Source organism: Delphinapterus leucas, chromosome 9, assembly GCF_059928025.1.
Source record: "Delphinapterus leucas isolate spDelLeu-1000000601 "Yukka" chromosome 9, BTC_Dleu_Yukka2, whole genome shotgun sequence".
Taxonomy (NCBI): domain Eukaryota; kingdom Metazoa; phylum Chordata; class Mammalia; order Artiodactyla; family Monodontidae; genus Delphinapterus; species Delphinapterus leucas.
In genome coordinates, this window is record NC_143137.1 from 30063699 (window position 1) to 30089553 (window position 25855).

Genomic DNA, 25855 nt, shown 5'->3' on the forward strand with positions numbered 1-25855 from the left:
ATAGAATCAGAGAAATCCCTCATCTCCTGGTTAGATTTTGAGGCAAGAATTTTGGACTTCACATTTTTTTTTTTTAAAGAAACTTTATTTATTTATTTATCTTCGTTTCTGTGTGAGGGCTTTCTCTAGTTGCAGCAAGCAGGGGCCACTCTTCATCGCAGTGTGCGGGCCTCTCACTGTCGCAGCCTCTCATTGCGGGGCACAGGCTCTAGACATGCAGGCTCAGTAGTTGTGGCTCACGGGCCTAGTTGCTCCGCGGCATGTGGGATCTTCCCAGACCAGGGCTCAAACCCGTGTCCCCTGCATTGGCAGGCAGATTCTCAACCACTGCACCACCAGGGAAGCCCGGACTTCAAATTTATAATTCATTTTCCTTAAAAAAAAAATCAGTGTTTAGAAACAACTAACAAACCAACACCTTGGCTTACTTATTACATATTTTTCTAAGATAGTGGCTTTACTGGTCCTTCAAAGCCTTGCCTTCAATAAGTCCTTCATTCCAGATGACCAAAAGTTATTACCTAAGAGGCTGAGATGTAATGGAGGTCAGACTTACATTGGTAAAAACCAATGAAAGCTTTATTATTATATTTTACTGTGAGACAGGTAGGAATATATTAGTTGGTTTTGAGCACAAAGGAAATAAAATGATTGAATTTTTAATAGGTTCCTTCTCAGTGCTCTACTGAGAGTAGACAATAGGAACAAAGATAAAAGCAGAGAGGCCAGTAAGAAGTCATTGGAATGATACAGTTGACAGATAATAGTGGCTTGTACAAACTACAAATGGAGATGGATATCTTATAAAGATAGAATGAACGGGATTTGATGAGTAACTGCAGATGAGATATGACAGCAAGGAGCCAATGGAAAAGATAATGTTGCCAATTACTAATATGGGGAAGACTGGATGAGCAGTAGGATGAGAAAAGGGGAGTGGGGTGGGATGTGGTATCAGGAGTTCCACTGTTGACATGTTAAGTTTAAGACGTCTATTAGTTATTCACATTTAGATGTCAAAGAAGTGGCTGAATATTTGAGTCTAGAATTCAGGGACAGGTTTAGGTTGGATACAAAATTTAAAAAATTGACAGTATATAGATGCTGTCAATTCATTTTGTATATTGAGAAAATTATGTATGATCCCCAAAGAAGTCAGTATAGACAGAGAAGTTATTTAAGGACATAACCTAGGAACACTATAACTTTTACAGCTGCTAGTATGAGAAAGATTAATTGAAATGTTAAAAAGCTGTAGGCCATGAGGTCGAAGAAAAATCAGGACATACTCTGATATCCTGTATAAAGAAAGTAAGTCTTGCCAGAAGAAGTGTGTAATCCAAGTGTGAAATGCTGCACATAGGGCAGATAAGATGTGGGCTGAGAAACAGCCATGGTGTATGACAACATGGAGTTCGTTGGCGACGTTAACAAAAGCAGTTTCTATGGGGTAGTGGGAGTGAAGGACTAGATTGTATCAGGTTCAGAAGAGAAAACACATTTTCAGAGTTTTGCTCTAATGGGTTTGGGATATGTTGAAATAATTTCGTCTTAAACTCTGTTTCTATTTTCTAATTAATGTGTTATTTCTTTATAATAATTCCATTTTATATTGTAATAATTTTTTAAATTAACTTCCTACTATGAGAGATGAAGTTATTATCACTATAACTTTCACTCCAATTTCTCCCTCCCTACAACTTTTGGGTTTTTTTAGAATACATTCGGACCTGGTTAGAGTTTGTAGCACTTACATTTCTGGTCTGTCTCTTCAGTTCTCCATGTTTCAGAATCTCAGTTCTGTATTTATATGATTTCAGTAAACACCACCAGTTCCTCTAAATGGCATCTCCATTTCCGAATTGTATCTTTTCACTGTCTCTTGGTTAGCTAAATTTCATTAAGTAGTTTTCCCAAAAGGACTCATGAATGCTGTCTTTGAGTTTATTCATATTTGAGAATATATTCCTTTTGTTTTTATACTTGAATGAAAATTAGGGTGAATATAATTTTCTTCATAACAATATTTCCTCATTGCTTTCAAAAATTTGCTTTACTCTTTCTGGTTTTGCGAATAAGCCTGAGTCGAGCCTGATTTTCCCTTTGCTGATGACTTCCTTTTTTCTACCGAGATGAAATATACTTTTAAAATATTTGACCTTTTTAACATCCAGTATATAACTCAATGTTGATTTTTATCTTTTAATTCATTTTGGTATAATTGGCATGTTTAATCTACTTATGCAGTTTTTCATTTCAGGGAAGTTTTGCTGTGTCATTTCTCTGAATTCATTTTTAAGATTTCCACTGATGCGTTCTCCATTTTAGGATATTTCTTTTGGATCATCAATCTCTTTGTACCTATTATCTCATTCTTATCACACTAATCTTTGTCCTTTTCCTCAGTATTTAAAGTGAGAATACAGATTTCAACAATAACTATTCTTCCTTGCTGTTTCTAATTTTATTTTATTAGATAAGGTATTCTATCATTTGAGTTTGTAACATGTTTCCTTTTCTCTCTTTGTAATATGTCCAAGAAAGTTTGTATTATAGATTTTTTTCTTTTGGATTCCTTTTATTTTTCTTCTCTGATTGCTGTGGGTAGGACTTCCAAACGTATATTGAATAGAAGTGTAAAGAGTGGACATCCTTATCTTTTTCCTGATCTTAGAGGAAATGATTTCAGCTTTTCACTGTTGAGTATGATGTTAGCTGTGGGTTTGTCATATATGGCCTTTATTATGTTGAAGTATGTTCCCTCTTTGCCCACTTTCTGGAGAGTTTTTATCACAAATGGGTGTTAAATTTTGTCAGAAGGTTTTTCTGCATCTATTGAGATGATCATATGGTTTTTATTCTTGAATTTATTGATGAGGTGTACCATAATTTGTGGATACTGAAAAATCCTTGCATCCCTGGGATAAATCCCACTGGATCATGGTGTATGATCCTTTTAGTGTATTGCTGGATTCAATTTGCTGGTATTTTGTTGAGGAATTTTTGCATCTATGTTCGTCAGTGATATTGGCCTATAATTTTCTTTTTGTGTGGTATCTTTGCCTGGTTTTGGTATCAGGGTGATGGTGGCCTCATAGAATGAGTTTGGGAGGGTTCCTTCCCGTGTGATTTTTGGGAAGAGTTTCAGAAGGATAGGTGTTAACTCTTCTGTAAATGTTTGATAGAATTTGCCTGTGAAGCCATCTGGTCCTGGACTTCTGTTTGCTGGGAGTTTTTAAATCACAGTTTCAGTTTCAGTACTTGAAATTGGTCTCTTCATATTTTCTGTTTCTTCCTGATTCAGTCTTGGAAGGTTGTACCTTTCTAAGAATTTGTCCATTTCTTCTAGGGTGGCTGTTTTATTGGCATATATTGATATTTGCTTGTAGTAGTCTCTTATGATCCTTTGTATTTCTGTGGTGTCTGTTGTAACTTCTCCTTTTTCATTTCTAATTCAATTGCTTTGAGCCCTCTCCATTTTTTTCTTGATGAGTCTGGCTAAAGCTTTCTCAGTTTTATCTTTTCAAAGAACCATCTTTTAGTTTCATTGACCTTTTCTATTGTTTTCTTTGACTATTTCATTTATTTCTGTTCTGATCTTAATGATTTCTTTCCTTCTAACTTTGGGTTTTGTTTGTTCTTCTTTCTCTAGTTGCTTTAGGTGTAAGGTTAGGTTGTTTGAGATTTTTCTTGTTTCCTGAGGTAAGATTGTATTGCTATAAACTTCCCTCTTAGAACTGCTTTTGCTGCATCCCGTACGTTTTGAATCACAGTGTTTTCATTTTCATTTGTCTCTAGGTATTTTTTTTTATTTCCTCTTTGATTTCTTCAGTGATCCACTGGTTGTTTAGTAGCATACTGTTTAGCCTCCACGTGTTTGTGTTTACAGTTTTTTTCTTGTAGTTGATTTCTAATCTCATAGCATTGGAAAAGATGCTTGATATGATTTCAATTTTCTTAAATTTACCTAGGCTCCCTTTGTGTCCCATCATGTAGTCAATCCTAGAGAATGTTCCATGTGCACTTGAGAAGAATGTATATTCTGCTGCTTTTGTGTGGAATGCTCTATAAATATCAATTAAGTCCATTTGTTCTAATGTGTCTTTTAAGACCTGTTTTTCTTTATTCAGTTTCTGTCTGGATGATCTGTCCATTGATGAAAGTGTGGTGTTAAAGTCCCCCACTCCCACTATTATTGTGTTACTGTTGATTTCTCCATTTATAGCTGTTAGTATCTGCCTGATATGTTGAGGTGCTCCTATGTTGGGTGCATAAATATTTACAATTGTTATATTTTCTTCTTGGATTGATCCCTTGATCATCGTGTAGTGTCCTTCTTTGTCTCTTGTAATAGTCTTTATTTTAAAGTCTATTTTGTCTGATATGAGAATTGCTACTCCAGCTTTCTTCTGATTTCCATTTGCATGGAATATCTTTTTCCATCCCCTCCGTTTCAGTATGTATGTGTCCCTAGCTCTGGAGTGGGTCTCTTTTAGACAGCATATATATATATATATATATATATAGGTCTTGTTTTTGTATCCATTTAGCCAGTTTATGTCTTTTGGTTGGAGCATTTAATCCATTTACGTTTAAGGCAATTATTGATACATATATTCTTACTGCCATTTTGTTAATTGTTTCGGATTTGTTTTCCTAGGTGTTTTCTTCTTCCCTTCCTCTTGTGATTTGGTAATTAACTTTAGTGTTGTGTTTGGATTCCTTTTTCTTTTTTGTGTGTGTACCTATTGTAGATTTTCTGTTTGCATTTACCATGAGGTTTTGATATAGCAGTCTATCTATAAACAAGATTGTTTTAGGTTGCTGGTCTTTTGATTTCAAATGTATTTACAATATCCTGCATCTGTACTGTCATCTTCTCATGACTGTTAGTTTTGATATCATATTTGTGTGTGAATGATTTCATACCTTCACTGTATGTTTTCCTTTACTGGTGAGCTTTTCCATTCATAATTTTCTTGTTTCTAGTTGTAGCCTTTTCTTTTCTGCCTAGATAAGCTCTTTTAGCATATGTTGTAAAGGTGGTTTGGTGGTGAATTCTCTTATGTTTTGTTTGTCTGTAAAGATTTTTTCTGCATCAAATCTGAATGAGAGCCTTGCTGGATATTCTTGGTTGTAGGTTTTTCCCTTTCATCACTTTAAATATATCATGCCATTTCCTTCTGCCCTGCTGAGTTTCTGCTGAAAAATCAGCTGATAACCTTATGGGGATTCCCTTGTATGTTATTTGTTGCTCTTCCCTTGTTACTTTTAATATTTTAGTAATCAAACTGACAAAAATTAAAGACTGTATCTTGGCATGTTCCTCCTTGGTTTATACTGCCTGGGACTCTCAGTGCTTCCTGGACTTGGGTGACTGTTTCCTTTCCCATGTTAGGGAAGTTTTCAGTTATTGTCTCTTCAGATATTTTCTCAGGCCCTTTCTCTCTCTCTTCTCCTTCTGGGACCCCTATAATGTGAATGTTGGTGCATTTAAAGTTTTCCCAGAGATCTCTTAGACTGTCCTCATTTCTTTTCATTCTCTTTTCTTTATTCTGTTTCATGGCAGTGATTCCACCAGTGTTTCAGCTCAGTTATCCGTTCTTCTGCCTCATTTATTCTGCTATTAATTCCTTCTGTTGTATTTTTCATTTGTTATTGTACGGTTCATCTCTGTTCTTTAGACCTTCTAGCTCTTTGTTAAACATCTCTTGTAACTTTTTGGTCTGTGCCTCCATTCTTTTTCTGAGATCTTGGATCATCTTTACTATCATTACTCTGAATTATTTTGGGGGAAGATTGCCTATTTCCACTATACTTAGTTGTTCTTTGGGGTTTTATCTTGTTCCTTAACCGGAACGTATTCCTCTGCCATCTCATTTGGTCTGACTTTGTGTTTGCAACTTCCATTCAGCAGGCTGCAGGATTGTAGTTCTTCTTGCTTCTGAAGTCTGTCCCTGGTGGATAAAGCTGATCTAAGAGGCTTCTGCAGGCTTCCTTTTGGGAGGGATTGGTACCCTGCCCACTGGTGGGTGGAGCTGGGTCTTGTCCCTCTGGTGGGCACGGCTGTATAAAGGGGTGTGTTTATCAGGTGGCTGTGGGCTCAGGAAGACTTTAGGCAGACTGTCTGCTGATGGGCTGGGCTGTGTTCCTGTCCTATTGGTTGTTTGGCCTGAGGCAATCAGGCACTGGGCCTACAGGCTATTGTGTGAGGCCAGTTCTTGGTGAGAAAATAGTGGCCGACAGGCAGGCTCATGCCAACGAGTACTCCCCAGAGCTACCATCACCAGTGCCTTGGTCCCTACAGTGAACCACAGCCTTCCCCCTGCCACCTTCCCAAGGGACCCTCAAAGACCATCAGGTAGGTCTGGCCCAGGCTCCTATCAAGTCAGTGCTTTTTCCCTGGGTTGCAGTGTGCATGAGACCTTGTGTGCACCCTCCAAGTGTGGAGTTTCTTTTTCTCCCAGTCCTGTGGAGTTCCTGTGATCAAACCCCACTAGCCTTCAAATGCTCTGGGGGCTCTTCCTCCCAATGCCAGACCCCCAGGCTGGGGAGCCTGAAATGGAGCTCAGAACTCTCACTCCTGTGGGAGAACATCTGTGACGTAATTATTTTCTAGTTTGTAGGTTGTCCACCTGGCAGGTAGGGGATTTGATTTTATCACAGTTGTGCTACCCCTACCTCTCGTTGTGGCTTGTCTTTAGATGTAGAATACCTTTTTGGTAGTTTCCAGGTTTTTTTTGTCAATGGTTGTTCAGCAGATAGTTGTGATTTTGGTGTTTTCATGAGAGGAGTGAGGTCATGTCTTTCTACTCTGCCATCTTCTGGTTAGCCCTGATTCTGGTTTATTATAAATCTAATATTCTTTTGTCTGAAAGCATTCAGATTATTTTTTTATTGAAGTATAGTTGATTTGCAATGTTGTTAATTTCTTCTGTACAGCAAAGTGATTGTTATATAAATGTGTATATATTTTCTTATATTGTTTTCCATTATGATTTATCACAAGATATTGACTACATTTCCTTGTGCTATATATGGTAGGACCTTGCTGGTTATCCATTCCATATATAATAGTTTGCATCTGCTAATTCCAAACTCCCAATCTATCCCTCCCCAACCCCCCCTCCCTGCTGGTAACCACAAGTCTGTTCTCTACGTCTGTGAGTCTGTTTGTTTTGTAGATAGGTTCATTTGTGTCATATTTTAGATTCCACATATAAGTGATATCATACTGTATTTGTCTTTTTCTTTGACTTACTTCACTTGGTATGATAATCTCTAGTTGCATCCATGTTTCTGCAAGTGGCATTATTTCATTGTTTTTTATGGCTGATAGTCCGTTGTATATATGTACTACATCTTCTTTATACATTTATCTGTCATTGAAACAACCTAAATTTAGCTTGTTTCCACGTCTTGACTATTGTGAATAGTGCTGCTATGAACATAAGGGTGTATTGTTTTTTAATTATAGTTTTGTGCAGATATATGCCCAGGAGTGGTATTGCTGAATCATATGGCAGCTATATTTTTAGTTTGAGGAACCTCCATACTGTTTTCTATAGTGGCTGTACCAACTTACATTCCTACCAACAGTATAGGAGAGGGTTCCCTCTTCTCCATACCCTCTCCAGTGTTATTTGTAGAATTTTTAATGATGGCCATGGTTCAGAATTATTTTGATGTTAATAATTCTACTGCATATATTTATTTGCATGTATTTTTCTGCCCAGCAATTCCTGGACTTTTCAATCTGTGTATACACATCTTTCCTCAGTTTTGGAGTATTCTCTTTTATTTCTTTAAAGAGAACCTTTCTTCCATTCTCTTTTCTCCTTCATTTACCTTTACAGGGATTTAGAATGTCTGTTTTCTATTTCCTACCTCGTTTGTCTTTTTTTTCCCTACACTTTTCACTGTCAGTCCCTTTGTGCTGCATTCTGTATAAATTCCATAGCTATATCTTTTAGAAAAGTAATATGCTATTTAGCTCCTAAAAATAAATAAGCAGCATAACTACCATTTTAATATTTTAAAAATACTTCAGCAATCATTTAAAATTTTCAATTGTTTATATTTTCTTTGATAAGTTATTTCTTTCTTTTTTTTTTTTTTGTGGTACTCAGGTCTCTCACTGTTGTGGCCTCTCCTGTTGCAGAGCACAGGCTCTGGACGCGCAGGCTCAGCAGCCAGGGCTCACGGGCCCAGCTGCTCCGCGGCCTGTGGGATCTTCCCGGACTGGGGCACGAACCCATGTCCCCTGCCTCAGCAGGCGGACTCTTAACCACTGTGCCACCAGGGAAGCCCAAGCTATTTCTTTTGTCTTATTATACTGTCATATTTCATTTAAAATTGCATTCATTTTAGAATACCACAAGTCACTTTTATTTCAGACTTTAAAATTATGAACTTATTAAATATCAAAACTTATCTAAGCCTCAGAAGAGGCAAAGTAAAATGCTCTGCCTCTATTCTGGAAGACAGAAGTAGGTATAATATGGAAAAATAATGAAAAACAGTGTAGCAAAGTTCTAAAGTAGAGTCAGCATAAAAGGTCCAAATTGAAACTTTGAGATTATAATATGCAGGGATTGATTTAACTGTTTGCTCATGATATTTTATGCATTTGTAAATACTTGCAGGACTTAGGTCTGCTCACCCAACATGCAGCAAAGCCAATCCACTCACACCAGGTTGTGATGAAGGAAAGCACAACATTTACTGCAGGGCACCAAGCAAGAAGAACAAGGAGTTAGTGCTCAAAAGACCCAAACTACCACTGGCTTTCAGGCAAGGGTATTTAAAGACAATGTTATGGGAAATGGGTCATAGGATGTGTCATCAGCTTGTGGACAGTTTTTTGATTGGTTGGTGGTGAGGTAGCAGGGTGGTGTTTCAGGAATCAACCTCTGACTCCAACCAGTCTATGGTCTACATGTTTGAGGTCAGCAGTTTCCACCTGGTGGGGGTCTGGTTTCTGTAAAAACAACTTGAGAATGTGTGTCAGACATTGTTATCTGTTTTCCTAAAGGAGAGTTAAGGTCCTGTGAACCCATCTCAGTTTGTTTGATATTGCTTAAGGTATTATCTCCTTCCTTGCTCAACTGCCTCTTCTTTCTTCCTGGCCCTTCTTAACTGGTTAACTGCTTGAGCCTGATCTTTGGAACTCAGGGATGCCTAGGAGATAAAGCTTTTCCCACAAAGAAGAGGTAGGGGACACAGAGGGGAATTGTGCTGCAAGGCTTCACAAGGTTCTGCTTGATTTCAGTCACCCCTTTTCTTTGATACTCCTCAATCCTAAGAACAGGATAACCGGAAATAAAGTTTTGGATAGAGGTTAATTTTAAACTTGGCAGGAGAACATTTTTTGTGGGGGGAAACTTCCATTTCAATTCCTACTCTCGTTTTAACTTTCTCCAAATCTTTGAGAAAATGGGGGTGATGACTGCTCTGGGTACTTCCTGCTGAAACAGGGCATAACCCTGCCTCAATTTGGGAATGGACACAGAGCTGGAAATACTCCCAAGTCCCAGGTCTTGGATCTGAGCCTTGCATGATTAGGATCTTAGTCCCTTGGTCTACTGTTTTGGTAGAAGTAGTAGGAGGAGTGACAATCTGACCATTTAAACCTTGGAAAATATATCTCATTCCCTGAGGAATTCAGGAGAATAAGCAGTCTGGACTTGGCATTTCTGAGGAGACTTGTTGTAGTAAGGTATTCAGTTTCAAATTTTATCTAAGGTGTTAACTTCTGATGTGGTATTTACATATACATAACAAGAGCTATTGGCCACTACATATGTGTCTCCTTTTTCTCCTAAAATCTAATCTAAAGCAGTTTTATTGTCTAGTACCATTCTGGCTGAAGAATCTAGTGCCTTCTGCTAGGAGGCTAAGATTTGAGCTGTCTCATTTGCCACTACTATTCCTAAAGTAAGAGAAAGATTTCCTAGTTATAAGAGGAGACCTTGAGATCATAAGGTTGCAGTTGGCATTTGCTAGTAGATACTGTTTGGAGAGAGACCTGGTGGTGTCCTTGAGTCTGATACAGTTCAGAAAATTCAAGTTCTCAGTAAGATGCCTGAACCAGTTACTCTATTTTGATTTTTAAATTCTTTTCCTTAATAGTTAAAGCAGAAGTACAATGCATGTTTGATAGCCACAGAATAGGCTGTTCTAGTTTAAGTTAAATCATGTATAAGCCAGAATGACTTCCCCATACCACAATATGTGAAAAGTTCTTCTATCATCATATACCCAATTTGTTTGCAAATCTTTTGATGATCAAAATATTTCTCTCTCAATGCCAGGGTGGTTGTTCCCTGTCCTGGGTCCATCATGTTCCTTGGTGCTAGGTCCAAGTTGTGTGTGTGTATACACACACACACGTACATACTTGCTTAGTTACTAACATTGGGGGAAAACTAATTAGACATAGTGGACAAACTCAAGTATGCTAATGGGGAAACATTATAGGCTATATATTTTATCATTTATACCAAATTGTTACACAAACATGGTACATGTGCTTTTACCAGTAGACTTAAGGCAAGCAGTGATACATGTCATGAGTAGTTATACTCTGACAACTTCACTAGAGACTTTCCTTTCTATCCTGAACACTGGGGGTAACAATATGGTTAGAAGTAACACAGTAAATTTCAATTTTGTTAGGGAGACAAACATTTGCTAAACAGTTCACTTGAATTAGTAGGATGGGTCTTACAGGCCTGGTCTGGATTCTTGAGTCAGCTGCCTAGCACTGCTGTCATCTTCTTTACATCCTGGTGTGGGTGTCATTTGAGGTCAGTAGTCCTTTTTATAGACCAGTCCAGTGCAAAGGTCCTTCTTAAGTGGGAAATATGAACTCAAGAGTCAGTTCCCTTCTCTTTCACTGTAAGAGTACCTGAAAGGGGTCCTTTTTTCTAGGTTGGAGACAGTCCTTTAAATGATGCCTTTTCTAGTATGCATAATCTCCTGGTTGCAGGTCATGGGGAATTTGATCTTCATCCTAAGACAGATTGCTAGGATAAACTTCAGAAACAAACTTAGAGTGTTCTTTTAATAATTCAATTAAAATTTACAATAATAGAACATAGCAACAAAGTGCTATCTGGGAAGTGAGTCTTAGGCAGTAAGTATAGACCTCAATTAAGAAAACTAGAATTTATACAGTCTTTTTGCCTCTAAAATTACCCTCATTTCTATCAAATATATCCAAATTAAGACTAATTTGTTTGAAAAATAATTTTGGTTAATTGATCACATAGGCTGTGCTGGAACTTTTCATAAGAAATCTCAGGCTGAACTTTTAAAAGGCCTCTCAAGGCCAAGAAAGGCATGCCAAGGGCTTGTCACAGATTCTGCCTGTGTTATCTATAGATTTGAGGGAATTCTTCTCTTCTTAAGGGCCCCAAAATATCTTGAGATTCCTGCACCTGCCAGGAGGTGACCTTCCTTATTCACATGATAATGCTGCTGGGGACCTAAGAGTTTCCAATTTCTGGAGGGATCAGGTAGAGATAAAAGATAACGTTTCAATTCTGCTTACAAAGTATAACTTACAAAGTTGCTCTGAGTCATAATTAGTGTGAGGGGAAAGGTTTCCTTATATCTGGAAAACACAGATTAAGACACAGTAGTATTTCAGACAAAAACCATAAAAATTATAATCACATTCACCAGTTCACTCAGTCCTATGTAACTAATCCACTTTAAGTTGCTCAGAAACCTGTACTTGTCAAAAAGTACTTTCTGTGAGTCTTCTTGAAGATGAAGCATTTCTGCAAAAGCATCAGAGTAAAATATTAACTGCCTATAAATGACAAAAGACTTAAAAAAGGCATGGTTAAATATTTGATTATAATGGAATTGATAAAGAAACTTGGTTACTGTTATGACCACAACATTTTAAGATAATAACTAGAATTATGACATAACATTTTATTAGGACATACCCAATTTTCAGGAATTCCATATAATTTCCAGAACATTTATATTAATGACATGTACCCCTATAATATAACCTAGGAAGCTTTCTTACCACTCATTTGACAACACTTTCCCATGTAACTTAACATAATCTCAATTGGTTTAATCTCTCTTTTGGAGATGCTTCAGAGGCCCTTTGGAAAACTCAAAGTGAGCTATAAGTCAAATGAAATTTAATTGGAATTTGGGAAGTTGGTCAAAAATAACCAAAAGTTTCAAAACACTTGGGCAAACAGGATTATAAGTCTCTGTGAAATAATACCTACTAAACAAAAGTAACAATAAAAGACTTTAGAGGCAAATACAGAAAGGTACAACAGATCACTTAAAAGGCAAAAAAACTCAATCTATTAACAGGGAGAGAAAACCAAATTCCAATCCTGCACCAGCCTACTTTCAGTAATCTATTTACCTAATTAAATTTAATCCATGTGTAGCCTAACCATGCACAAAACACTTTTCTTAGGGTTCCTTTTCCATAAATCTTCTATATCTATGCCTGTTTATCCCCTATTTCTCTTCTATTTAGAAATAACCAGCTTCAGGACAAAATCACTTTCCCTTCCCTTAACAAAATGTATTTCTGTTTCTTATATTTTTTCCTTGCATACAATGATGTTTTCACGTGTAACTTTTAGTTTCAATTATATATTTAATTAGAATTCTCAACTCATAAAACCTTCATTTCTAGTGAAAACTAAGAAATAAGCAATTATAAATTGTCTTTTATATTAGCATCCTGTAGCTTGGCAAGCTTATAAATACTATTCATAATTTCTAAAATCATGTGCTTCCTTATAGAAAATATCTTTGTAGCACCAAACTTACTAATAGTCCTAAATATCTTTTGTTTCTCTGTAAAAGGAAGCCTGTATTTGTAATAAAGGAAGGCTGTATTTGTAATTAATGCTTCAACATCTTATTTGGGAATGATCTAGATAGTTTATAACCTTCCATCATTTACCTTAATTTAGCAGAACTCCACAGTTTCAAGTTACAAAAATTGGGAGAGACTGTTTTTAAGTAGACATTCCTAAAAAATAATCATTCCCAAAGTGTTTACCCAATAACTTATTTATAAGATCTTATTTGACTCCTAATAACCCTAAGTACAGTTAAAATTGTGCTTAATGTTGATGACCCTAAAGACATGTCTATATGAATTAAACCAACAAGCTTAAACTAACTTTGATACCAGACATTAATACTAAATATTTCCCAGATCACATGAACCTAAAATTCATCTGAGTTAGTTTCTGAAAATTTACATAGGTGTTTCATTTCCTTTCAGTGAATTAAATCAAGCTTATTTACAAAGTAATTTTGATAATACCATCTGAAGGGAAAGACATGTCATATCTATACTGTTCACATAACACATGCATATAGACACAAAGATCTAATAGTTTTTCAGCTTGAGTTTAAAAAGGCATCTTTTTCACCTTTTTCTCTTCTGTCTCAGGAATTAGGTGCTCTGATTAACGTTCCTGAGAGCCCAGGTAAATAGTTACATCTCAAAAGCACAGGGAGAGAAATGCAAGTTCCTTGTAGAAGGATTTGTTTCCTTAGGGTCAGAATCCTGAAGATTTTTATCATCAAGCTGGATTTCTTTAACCGCATGAAAAACCAGCTTTAGAATGTCAAAAGAGCTCCATCTTGGCCATTCTTTTCTGGAATCTAAAGAATGTTATAGCCACATGGTTTTATGAAAAACGTCTCTTTCTGGCTTTAGTCATGGAACCAGAACTAAAGTCATGGACATGTAGGACATGTCCTAAAGGACTATCTTTAGAAACTGAATGTTTGTTTCCCATGCCTTCCAATTAAAATAGTGCACCTTTAATGTAAATAAACTCTCACACACATGATCAAAGCCAAACCAATTCCAAAAGGCTCACTTGGATATAATAGCATAAAAGCCTACACATAAGGTATTTCATCCCATTCAAAATACCATTTTTTTAAAACAGGAGAATAACTAAAAATTTCCCAGTTTTGCAAAATACACTCTAAGGGACTACAAGCTGAAATAAGCCTCTGATTAACCATTATTAATTATTCACTGCCAGTGTTGTTAGACAGCAAACAAATCAATGCAATGCATATTGGTCTCTCAGGGTCACAGTTCTCTAACTTGAGAACAGGAGATTCCCAACCACTACCACAGATACTGCCAAATATCCAAGAGTCTCCTCAGTCTAAAAGAGAAAATCAATCAATGCAATTCTCCACTTTAGGGATGGAGTCAAATGACAAGGTGTCTAACCAAAATCCCAATCCCAATCAATGCTATGCAATAGAGTATACCCTTTTGTCCTCACACATGAGGTCTTACCAGAGACATCTCAACCAGCCAATGCCTTCTCTTTTTTACCACAAAATTGAAAGTGCCACTGACTCTACTCTAGAGTCAGCATAAAAGGTCCCATATGTTTTGGATCATTGTATTTTCATTTGTCTCTAGGCATTTTTTTTGATTTCCTTTTCAATTTCTTCAGTGATCCATTGGCTATTTAGGAGGATATTGTTTAGCCTCCACATGCTTATTTTTTTCTTTTTACAGTTTTTTCTTGTAGTTGACTTCTGATTTCGTATGGTCATGGTCAGAAAAGATGCTTGATATGATTTCAGTTTTCTTAAATTTACCAAAGCTCCCTGTGTGGCCCAGAATGTGATTCTGGAGAATGTTCCATGTGCACTTGAGAAGAATGTGTATTCTTCTGCTTTTGGATTGAATGCTCTGTAAATATCAATTAAGTCCATCTGATCTAATGTGTCATTTAAGGTCCGTGTTTCTTTATTGATTTTCTGTCTGGATGATCTGTCCACTGATGAAAGTGGGGTGTTAAAGATTTTGATTTCTCTGTCAAATCTGAATTAGAGCCTGGCTGGGTAGTAGAGTATTCTTGGTTGTAGGTTTTTTCCCTTTCATCACTTTATATATATTGTGCCACTCCCTTATGGCCTGCTGAGTTTCTGCTGAAAAACCAGCTGATAAGCTTAGGGGAAAACCAGCTGATAAGCTTAGGGGGATTCCTTTGTATATTATTTGTTGCTTTTCCATTGTTGCTTTTAATTTTTTTTTGTCTTTAATTTTTGTCAATTTGATTAGTATGTGTTCCTCCTTGGCCTTATCCTGTGTGGGACTCTGTATTTCCTGGACTTGGGTGACTGTTTCCTTCCCCATGTTGGTGTTGGGCAAGTTTTCAGTTAATTTCTCTTCAAATATTTTCTCAGGACTTTTCTCTCTTCTTCTGGGACCCCTGTAATATGAATGTTGATGCATTTAAAGTTGTCCCAGAGATCTCTTAGACTTTCCCCTTTTTTTTCATTCTCTTTTCTTTATTCTCTTTGACACCAGTGATTTCCACCATTCTTTCAGCTCACTTATCTGTTCTGCTACTGATTCTGTGTCAGGGGGTGTGTTTATCGGGTAGCCATGTACTCAGGATGACTTTAAGCAGCCTGTCAGCTTATGGGTGGGGCTGTGGTCCTTCCCTGTTGGTTGTTTGTCCTGAGGCGTCCCAGCACTGGAGCCTATAGGCTGTTGGGTGGGGCTAGGTCTTGGTTAGAGAATGGCAGCCTCCAAGAGGGCTCATGCCAGTCAGTATTCACCAGAGCTACCACCACCAGTGTCCCACACAGTGAGCCATAGCCACTCCCCTGCCTCTGCAGGGGCAATACTAGCAGGTAAGTCTGGTCCAAATCTCTTACGAGGTCTCCCTGGGTCCTGGTATGCATGAGATCCTGTGAGTGCCCTCCAAGAGTGGAGTTTCTGTTTCTCTCAGTCCTGTGAAATTCCTGTGATCAAACCTTGCTGGCCTTCAAAGCCAGATTCTCTGGGGGCTCTTCCTTCCATTGCCAGACCCCCAGGCTGGGAATCCTGACATGGGGCTCAGAACTCTCACTGCTGTGGGAGAACTTATGTGGTATAATTATTTTCCAGTTTGTGGGTCGCCCACCTGGCATGTATGGGATTTGATTTTATCACGATTGCGCTCCTCCTACCATCTCACTGTGGCTTCTTCTTTGTCTTTGCATGTAGGGTATCTTTTGGTAGGTTCCAGCATTTTTTTGGTCAATGGTTCTTTGCAGTTATTTGTGATTTTCATGTTTCTGTAAGAAGAGGTGAGCTTCTGTCCTTCTACTCCACCATTCTGTCTATATGAAAGTCACATTTTAGGTGAGACTATAGATAGTGACTTCAAAAAAGTATACTGTGAAAATAGAATAGTAGCCAAAATAAATTTGATGTAACTATACTAACATAAAAAACTTTGATATAGGAAATATTAGGGGCAAGGAAAGACATTTTATATGGATAAAATGGTCTTTATATAAATGGAGATATAACAATCCTAATTTCCTTCAAAATGCAAAAAGCCAAAATTTAAAGATATAAGAAGATAAACAGACAGATTCACAATCACACTTGGATATATGAACACAAATCTTGGCAACTATTAGGAAAGGCTAACACAAAACTGTAAAGAATATATAATGTTTGAACAACACAATTAACAATTCTGTCCTATTTGACATTTATAGAGTCCTACACTTAAGAGAAGGAAAATGTACATCATTTGCAGTAATGATGGGGTACTTTCCAAAGTGAGTTTATATGCTAGACACTTAAGTATAAACAAATTGCAAAGTATTCAAATAATACAGAGGAAGTTTTCTTATCAAAGGGGAATTAAACTAGAAAACAATAACAGAATAATTAGGAAGTCTTCAAATGTTTGGAAATTAAGCATAAACTTCAATGAGTCAAAAAAAATTGGAATGACAATTATAAAATACTTTGCATTGAAAAGAAATAACATGGCTTATCAAAACTTGTGAGATGCACCTGCAACAAAGCATATATAGAGACATTTAGAGCTTTAAATGCATATACTGGAACAGAAAAAAGAATGAAATATTTCAAGGAGCTACAAGTTGAATAGTCATAAAATACCCTGTGCTACATGTAGGATGGCAGTTCTCTGTGCAAGAATCATAATTTTATTTATAATTTATATGCTTTTCTTGTCACAGTCTTAAAATGAAAACATATATACTCACACACAGGAAAGTTTAATGAGAAGTACAAAATAAGTATATAACATAAAAAATCACATATGAAAGTAATTTTTTCAGTGAAGTTTATTTTTCAGTACTAAATTAAACCTTCTATACTCTGCTCTGATTCTGTTGTTGGGATTCATTTCATTGTTAGCTGGCTTTAATTTAGGTCAGACAATATCAACTAGAGAAAGCTTGGAATGTGGGAGTTGAGAAGAAGGTATTTACTACTTCCTGTTTTCCCTGGATCAGTGCTGCTGTAGAAGCAGGAACAAACTTTAATCTCCATATTTGCTGCTGTAGAAGCAGGAACAAACTTTAATCTCCATATTTCTGGGGTTTTTTGTTTGTTTGTTTTTTCATTTTCAGAGCCAGTCTGACTGTATTCCACCCCAGGTAGCAGAAGCATTGAGAAGTACTCACTTTACAGATGTCTGAGCACCAGCTCTGTGAGGCCCCTTCTGAGCTATTAGGTTCTTATGACTCCACCTCTTCCTCTTTTCCCCTAGACTTAGAAGTGGTAGCTGCTTCCAGTAATTATTAATTCTTCATTTTCTCTGAGAGAGTCACATTTTTGCTCTTTTGGTCTTCCAACAATGATGCAACCAATTCCCTATTAGAAATGATTAAATTAGAAATGATTAAACTGGTTTCCAATTTCTAGATGGATCCTGACTGATCCAATTCGTGTTAAAGGAAGAAAACCAAGACTAATCTATAAACATCCCTAGAATTGTTTGCTACATAAAAGTAAAAATCCTCAGCAAATCTGATAGTATTAAATAAGGCCCACAGATGGGGTAAATTAAAGAAACAGTACACAATTTGAGCAGGTGAAAATTCTAGCAAAATGGTGACAAACACCAAAGGCAGATGCACAAGGGACAATAACTAGGTGGTACTTCAGTTAACAGAGAAGTTCTCTTCCAATATTTTGAAAACTGAGTTAAAAAAATTAAAGATGGCATACTACAATTATTTATTCAATAATAGTGATAACGTATTAAAGTATTCTTGTTAATATTATATCATACACTGTGGGTAAACAGAAAGTGAACAAAATAAAGTCCATGGCCTCTGGATTAGATACCATGTTAAAACAGATGCCCAGGAGAGGCATCTATTTTAACACATTTATAAAAAATAAATATAACACAACTTATCCAAAGTAATTTGGAATTTAATGTAATGATTAATATGCATCAAACCACCACACAAAATCCAAATAAAGACTTAGAACAGGAACTATAGGGTGGAGTTTGGCTATTGCTTTGGTATCACTGAACATGGGCATGACTCCATTGCTCCATGTGATATTTCTTTCTATCTTGTTACCAGCTGGCTTATTTTCTGCTCTAGTATCTTTTCTAGTTTCATAACAGTATATGCATAGTTTCTGATTTTTGCTTCTTCAAAACTCAGTGGAAAGGTGATAAACTGTGACTGTGGCTTTTGATCCTATTGCTACCTACTCTTTTTGTGTTTTGGAAGGATGGTTTTATCTTTTTCTTAGTTTTTTACTTCATTTTGCAATATAGGTCACCATCAGTTTGAGTCAGGTACCCGACACTGTTTCAACTCATAACGGCTAGGGTTCTTTTTCAGGTAGGTAGCTTTTGTAAAGTTTTAGACTCCAAGGTGGATAACACTCAACAAAAAGCTTGATTGAGAGATTTGCTGTTTTGCTCCCAAACTGATAACTGTCTCTTAAGTAAGGTTCATGAATACCTGAATCAGAATATTCTGTCCTTCTTGTTAAAGATATACTGGATTACACTCCAGCTCTATTTTATCTGGAATCTGTGGTAAGAGTTGGGAAATATGCATTTTCGCTCTTTCTCCAGTAAACCTAAGTACCAAAACACCTAGAAACACTTCCAAAGAAATACTAACCAAAGTGCTACTCTAGACTTTAAGTGCAATGTATACCACCCATTCTACATTCGTTGAACACTCCAAAATTCATCCCAGTGAGAGACTGTGTGTGTTCTTTTTGGGGTACAATTTTACCCCTACTACTACTACAAATTTTTGAAGATCTGAAATATACAAACATCAAATTGGCATCAAAATATCAATTTTCTTTCTGGGAAAAGTAGATTAGATGAGAAGCCGCAAAAATAAAGATTTCTGCCACGTTTTCCAAAATCCAGATCTAAGACCCATGCAAAAGGAGATTTGGTCTGCAGTTGAATATTTTCTCAGGCGGCCTAAGAAAAAGTCACTGTTTTATACTCATCTTGTCCTGTGGGGTTGGGGTGGAAATTAGGCTCTAAAAGGCAGACCCAGACTTGTACCCAGATGTGCTTATTTTATGAAACCTGGATTCCATGAGGAATGGTCTGTTGCTATAAGCTAGCCTAAAAGTGAAAATAACATAGAAACTGTCGTCTTTAACAACTCAACCCTTAATAACAAAGGAAGGAGTAAAGAGTACCAATAGCTGTGAGACTCTTGTCATTCCACCAATTAGATAAATCATTCCTCCTGAGAAGAAATAGTTACAAGGGTGAAGGGAGAGGCAGAAATAGTTTTCCCAATAACCCCCAAAGAGATCAAGTTTCCATTGTAATAACGCAAAGAATTTAAGAAAATTATCCACAGCCTAACCCTTCAAGGTGTCTACCTGGATAATACATACTTTCGAAAACCTTTAAACTTCCTTTCACTTAACTATATTTAAATATTATGTTTGGACTATGTAGAGGAATATATAAGAAATGACCTAAGAAATCTTGTATGTTATTTATTATAAAGATGGTGTTGAGGACGTTCACTGTGTTTCACTGTCTTCTCTTGAAGACCCATGGGGAAAAATTCACTGTCCTTAGTTCCAGAAATAGTTCTATTTCTCCTAAGCAGCCTCAAACCTTGTCCAAAATGAAACTCATCTCTACTTGCTCAGAACACATTCCTCCTCCCGTTTCTTAATCTTAGAATATGGTGCTATTCCTTCTTGGTTCCTCCTGTTTTTTCATGTTCCATATACAAGCAATCACTGAATTTTGTAAATTTCCACTTCTTTTTTCTCTCTCTCTATTCCCACTACAACTACCTTAGTTGCCTGGGTTACTAGAACATCATTCCAATGTGTGTTATTGCTGTCTATCCTGTACTACACTAGGCCACATGTTTTGACCAATTTATCATAATTGGTTTCCATAAGGCAGTGGATTGAAATTGGATATTTATTTGTTTCACAGATTGGACTGTAAGCACTGCACTGAGAAGGTAGGTACTATGTCATGGACACTATAATTAACATAATTATTCTTCCTTATGTTAGACATTTGTGAACTCATCCTAGTTTTTATATCAATTCCTACAGTGATGTGGGACTTCCTGTATTATTTTAAGTAATGCCATCTCCATGGATGTATCATACACTTTGGATCTTAGCTAATTTACTCATTTACTCCATTTTTCTCTAGTATGTATTTTAAATCCAAATCACCTTTGGAATTAGGCAGGATATAAATAAATAATATAAACATTAATTCAACAGACCTGGGCTGGCAGGCAACCAGCATGTCCTTGGGGACAGCCAGTTTCCTGTAAATCACATCTGGAGAGCTATTAATCTTGTTCAGTGCATGTCTGTGAGCTTCTATGTCTTTATTTACCTGTAGTTTCAGTAATAACATGCTTCAAGCCAACTCAGCTCTTAACTGTAAGGTATTAATAGATCTACCCCTAGAATGCTATTTTATTTCATGCTTCACATGCTCAATGTTTTTGACCTTTTAAACATTATTAATAAATGTCATAACTCTCTTTGACCTCATCATCTTTAAGAGACACTTCTAAAAGCACTGCTGAGAGACATAATACTAAAAAAAAATTTTGAAAAACTGCTGCAGATAAGCTTATAATCTTTGGGTTATTTGGAGATATTTCTGGGGCTAGTTCAAGGGGAAAATGAGCAGATAATTAGCTGGAAGGGTATTCCTCCCTTCCTTGATTTTCTGCTTCAGCCATAGCATTCCACTTCTTTGAGATTTGTGTGGGCAGTTTAAAAAATAGACTATAAGATTTCAGATCTATGTAATTGTTAGAAGCATTCTCATTTAATCAAATAAATATTCTTCCCAATTCTCTTTTCCTTAGAGATCTTACCCACAACACCCAACTTGCTGATTTGTTTTCATCTCTGCCTAAAGCCCTCAGTGTATCCTGATGCTTTAGTTAATCATGAATGGGACTCAGTTTTTATCTAGAGTTTAGTAGGATTAATAACACCATTCAAAAATGTGTTATTCGTCTACAGCAGAAGAGCCAGAATCTTGAAATGTAATTCTTTAAAAGAGTTTTATAGATTCTTATGTCACCAGCTTTATATATGCTGAATAGAATTGCATCAGATTAAAACCAAGTTACAAAGGGAAAGTATTAAGTACACACAAATTTGAAAAAGAAAGGATGAAAATGAAAATTTTTAAGAGTTAACAGTAATTCGTGTAACAGTAAATTTCATTCTATGTACTTCTGATTCACTTAATCAGGAAAACTTCAAGAAGCAAATATCTCAGGATAAATTGCACTACAGACAGTTGTTACCAAGCATCTGTCAAAATACCTAAAGAGGATTATTCTCATTAACAAGATTTAAGAAAAATCTACATTTTAAAACCATTAAATGAACTTAATGGAGTAGCAGTGATCATGCAGACTAAGATTATCTATTTAAGAGAATAAAAATACAAGAACCAGTGTTTCCTAGATGAACCAGAACATTTCCAGAATGATGAAAAGTATTCCAGCCTACTGTGTATAAAATTAGATTGCTGGATGACTGTGGCTGGCTCAGATTCTGAGGTCATGATGACTCTTCCTTATGCTAAACAGATGAAATGTCAGAATAAAATCATAGCCTGGCTTTAGTTATGAATCTTAAATTAGGTGAGAGAAAAAACGTTTTCAAGTGTCATGTACTATGATTTAAGTTTTATCTCCTTATTCTTATCCAGGGTACCAGAACTCTTATTATATACCATGAAGACAACTTGCTAACTAAGCTGACTTTAAATGAACTTGTACTCACCTTTTGGGACCAAGTGAAGCATCTTCTCAATGCAGTTAGTTTACAATCATAAGCAAGCTACTGGATTCACACTGTATTTTACTTTCACGGTTAATACTGTAATTGGTAGGAGGCAAACCACACAAAGCCTGCTATATCATTTCTCCTCCAATGGCAAAATACAGCAATTTAATTTGGGTGGGTGGCGGGGGCGTCAAAGATCAATGAGAAGTGAAAAATTTGAACTGAAATTTGGAGAAGGAGAAATTACTGTTATTTTGCTATTTTTGACACTTGGCTGTGTTGTATCTTAACTACCTAATTTGAGGAATATTGACTAGGAAATAGTTCAATGTATTAGCACCAGTACACTTTGCTTATGTTTTAGGCACTCTGTATAGGGCATAAGTCTCTAAATGTTTTAGTTAAGGCTACTACCATTATATCCTTATTTGGAATAATAAGTTACTGGCTAAGTTTTTTAATAGATTGTGGCCGAGTGACATCATCTCTTGCTCAGGCTTCTGAAACTTGGAGTATTAGTATTTTAGTAGCACAGAACTTTGAGTTAAAATTTTTCCTTATCCATATCAAAGTTTTGGGAGAGACAACATGCTCTGCGGGACGAAAACCTTCAGGGCTCAAAGGAACAGCACCCCCCAGGTTAATCTTTTCCATTAAAAATCTAGACTTCTCACATACATGGCTTTCTAGTTCTCTCAGTCTCTCCAAATCTTCCATAACTTTAATCTTGTGAGAGAATATGTCAACATATACATAAATATACACATATTGCTTATAGCAATAAATAAAACTTGCATCAAAATTATGAGCCTTGATTTTGAGATAATAAATTTTTCATCAAACACTCCAGTGCTCTATTTGTTTAGTTTTGCACTATGTAGTGACAGGTCAAGGGTGTTCTTGGATGTGAATTAATTCTTTTATTAATAGAACATTACACATGGTCCCCACCTTCACTTTACATATAAAATTTTCCATCCCCCCAATTATATCTTCCTAATTAATTTTAATCACTTTCTACTACAAAATTTTAAATGTGTCTTTGGGTATTCCCTTCAAATGTGTCTTTGGGTATTCCCTTCCTGTCAATGATTTGAATGGACTGCTCTATCATTTAAGGAAACTGATCAATACTTCCATGTATCATCTTTTGAGGGCTTTCTAGAATTTTAATGGATACCTTGATTCCAATCAAGTTTGAGACATATTGATGATAACCAACAGTTTGATTATTGTATTTTGTGGGACCAGATTCTTGAAGGGAAATGGTAAATAGACTACTTAAGATCATAGTAACTGCTTTAAAATAAGTTAAGCTGTAGGTCAGACATTTAAAAGAGGTGAAAAACAGAATAATGAATTGATAGCTCTAGCCAAAAATAACCTTTATTTTTGAGAACATTAGTTTCTATAACCTGGTTGTACAGAAGAATCACTAAGTGTAGTTTTTAATAATACTGGTGTCTGGATCCCCAAAATTGCTGAAACAAAATCTCTAGGGATCTGTTTTTCTAAGAATTTCCCGAATGGTGCTTACACAGCCATTCCAATAAAAGAAAAATAAACCAGGCATCTGGGAACCACTAGTTAAGAATTTTATGCTTAAAAGCACTTAATTACACTTTACATCTCATTTCTTACATGTAAAAAGCTTGGAAATCATTACACTATCCTTATATCAAAAAAAGCTAGAAAAACAGAAATTGAATGATTTTTAAGACACATCTCAGACCTGAGCTTGCATAGCCCACACCTTTAGAAACAGGTGTATCCAGAGAGCTCTAACAACTGGGATCTGCTTACCTGGAGTAGACTGGCACTGGAGCCCTAAAGTGGTAGGAACACTTACCAAATAATTTTGATGGATTGCTGAATGTGACTAGTGCAAGAATGAGAAAGTCCTCAGGATCATAGTCTTGGGAGACTCCAATATCTCTAGAAATCTCACCAATTTCTCACAGTGAGGATCCAAGAAAGATGCTTCATGGCTCTGGCAGGGAGAAGATAGGAGTAACAAAATGCAATATGTCCAGACCTTCACCATAATAAAGGTATACTCTCCAGGGGAAAGGACTTTAGTTCTGAGCCTAATCTCAGCCCCATATAGCCTCCTGTTTTAACTAAGAGGGGTGAAAAACAGAGCCAACAGTGTTCTGGAATGCTGTTCTATACTAGAAATAGGCAGCAGAGGAAGAAAAACTATACCACTGGAGAAACACATGCGAAGGTCACACCCCTGAAAAACAGGCCACTAAAAAATAAGGAGATTTAAGTTGGAAGATTAGACTGAAAAACAGGCCACTAAAAAATAAGGAGATTTAAGTTGGAAGATTAGAGAATGCTCACTCTCCTCACACCTTATAACACAACAAAGTGAAACACCCACAAAGAATGAGGAAAGAGAACAGACTATCCAAGAACTTTGGGACAATTTCAAAAGTGTAAAATGTGTAATGAATGCTAGAGTAGAGAAGAGGGAAAGGATCAGAAGAATATTTGAAGTAATAATGGCAGAGAAGTTTCCAAAACTGGTGATAGACATTGAACCACAGAACCAAAAAGCTCAGACAACACTAAACAGAACAACGCTGAAAACAACATGAACAAACAATAACCAAAACCCAAAACCCCCCAAAACCTCACTACAGCTAAATATATTATTTTCAAACTGCAAAGATAAATGTTAAAATGAGCCTAAGAAAAAAATCATCTTACCTATTTATGAACAAATTTAACATTACAGTGGATTTCTTGTCAGAAACTGTAAGAGAGAGAATAGAATGGAGTAAATATATTTATAGATATATATATATAGATTTGAAAAATGCCCACATCTATTGAAACCATCCTTCAAAAATGGAGAAAGAAATATTTTTCTCATAAAAACAAAAACTGAGGGAATTTATTGCTAAACAGACTTGCCCTGCAAATCTTAGAAGTTCTCCAAGCAGAAAGAAAAGAATATAGATCAGAAACTTGGATCAATATAAAGTGAAAGAAAACAAAGAAGGAGTAAATAAAGGTAAAATAAAGTCTTTTATTATGAATTGATCTTAAAGGTACATGCTTACTTTAATATCAGTAACAGTGTTTTGGGGATTATACCATATGGATAAGCAAAATGACAGTGATGTTACAAGGAATGAGAGGAAAGAATTGGGAATTCTCTATTTTAAGTATCTGTACTACATATAAAGCAGTATAATGTTAATTGAAGGTGGACTTAGAACAGTTAAGACTTTGTATTGAAAATTCTAGAGCAACTACTAAAATTTTTAAAAAAGCAGTGTAATTGATGTAGTAAGAGAGACAATCTTATAAAACGCTCAATGAAAAAATAAGCAGAAAAGGCAAAGGAACAAATGAAACAGAACAAATATGACAAACAGAAAACAGTTACACATGTGTCATATTTATCCAACTATAGCAATAATTACTTTAAATACAAATGGTCTAAATGATTAAAAAAATAAACACAAAGGTCCAACTGTATCTTGTCTAAAAGTAACTCACTTTCAATACAAAGAAACAGACATAAGGACAGCAAGGGGATGGAGAAAAATATACTAACAGTAATCAAAATTAAATCTGAATTAGATAAAGCCCACTTATGAACAAGAAAGATTATCGGGTTAAAGGGATGTGTTAAATAATAAAGGGCTCACTCCTTCAAGAAAATAAACAACCCAAAATGTAGATGCACTCAAAAATAGAGTGTAAAATGTGTGAGAAAAAAAACCTGATAGAATT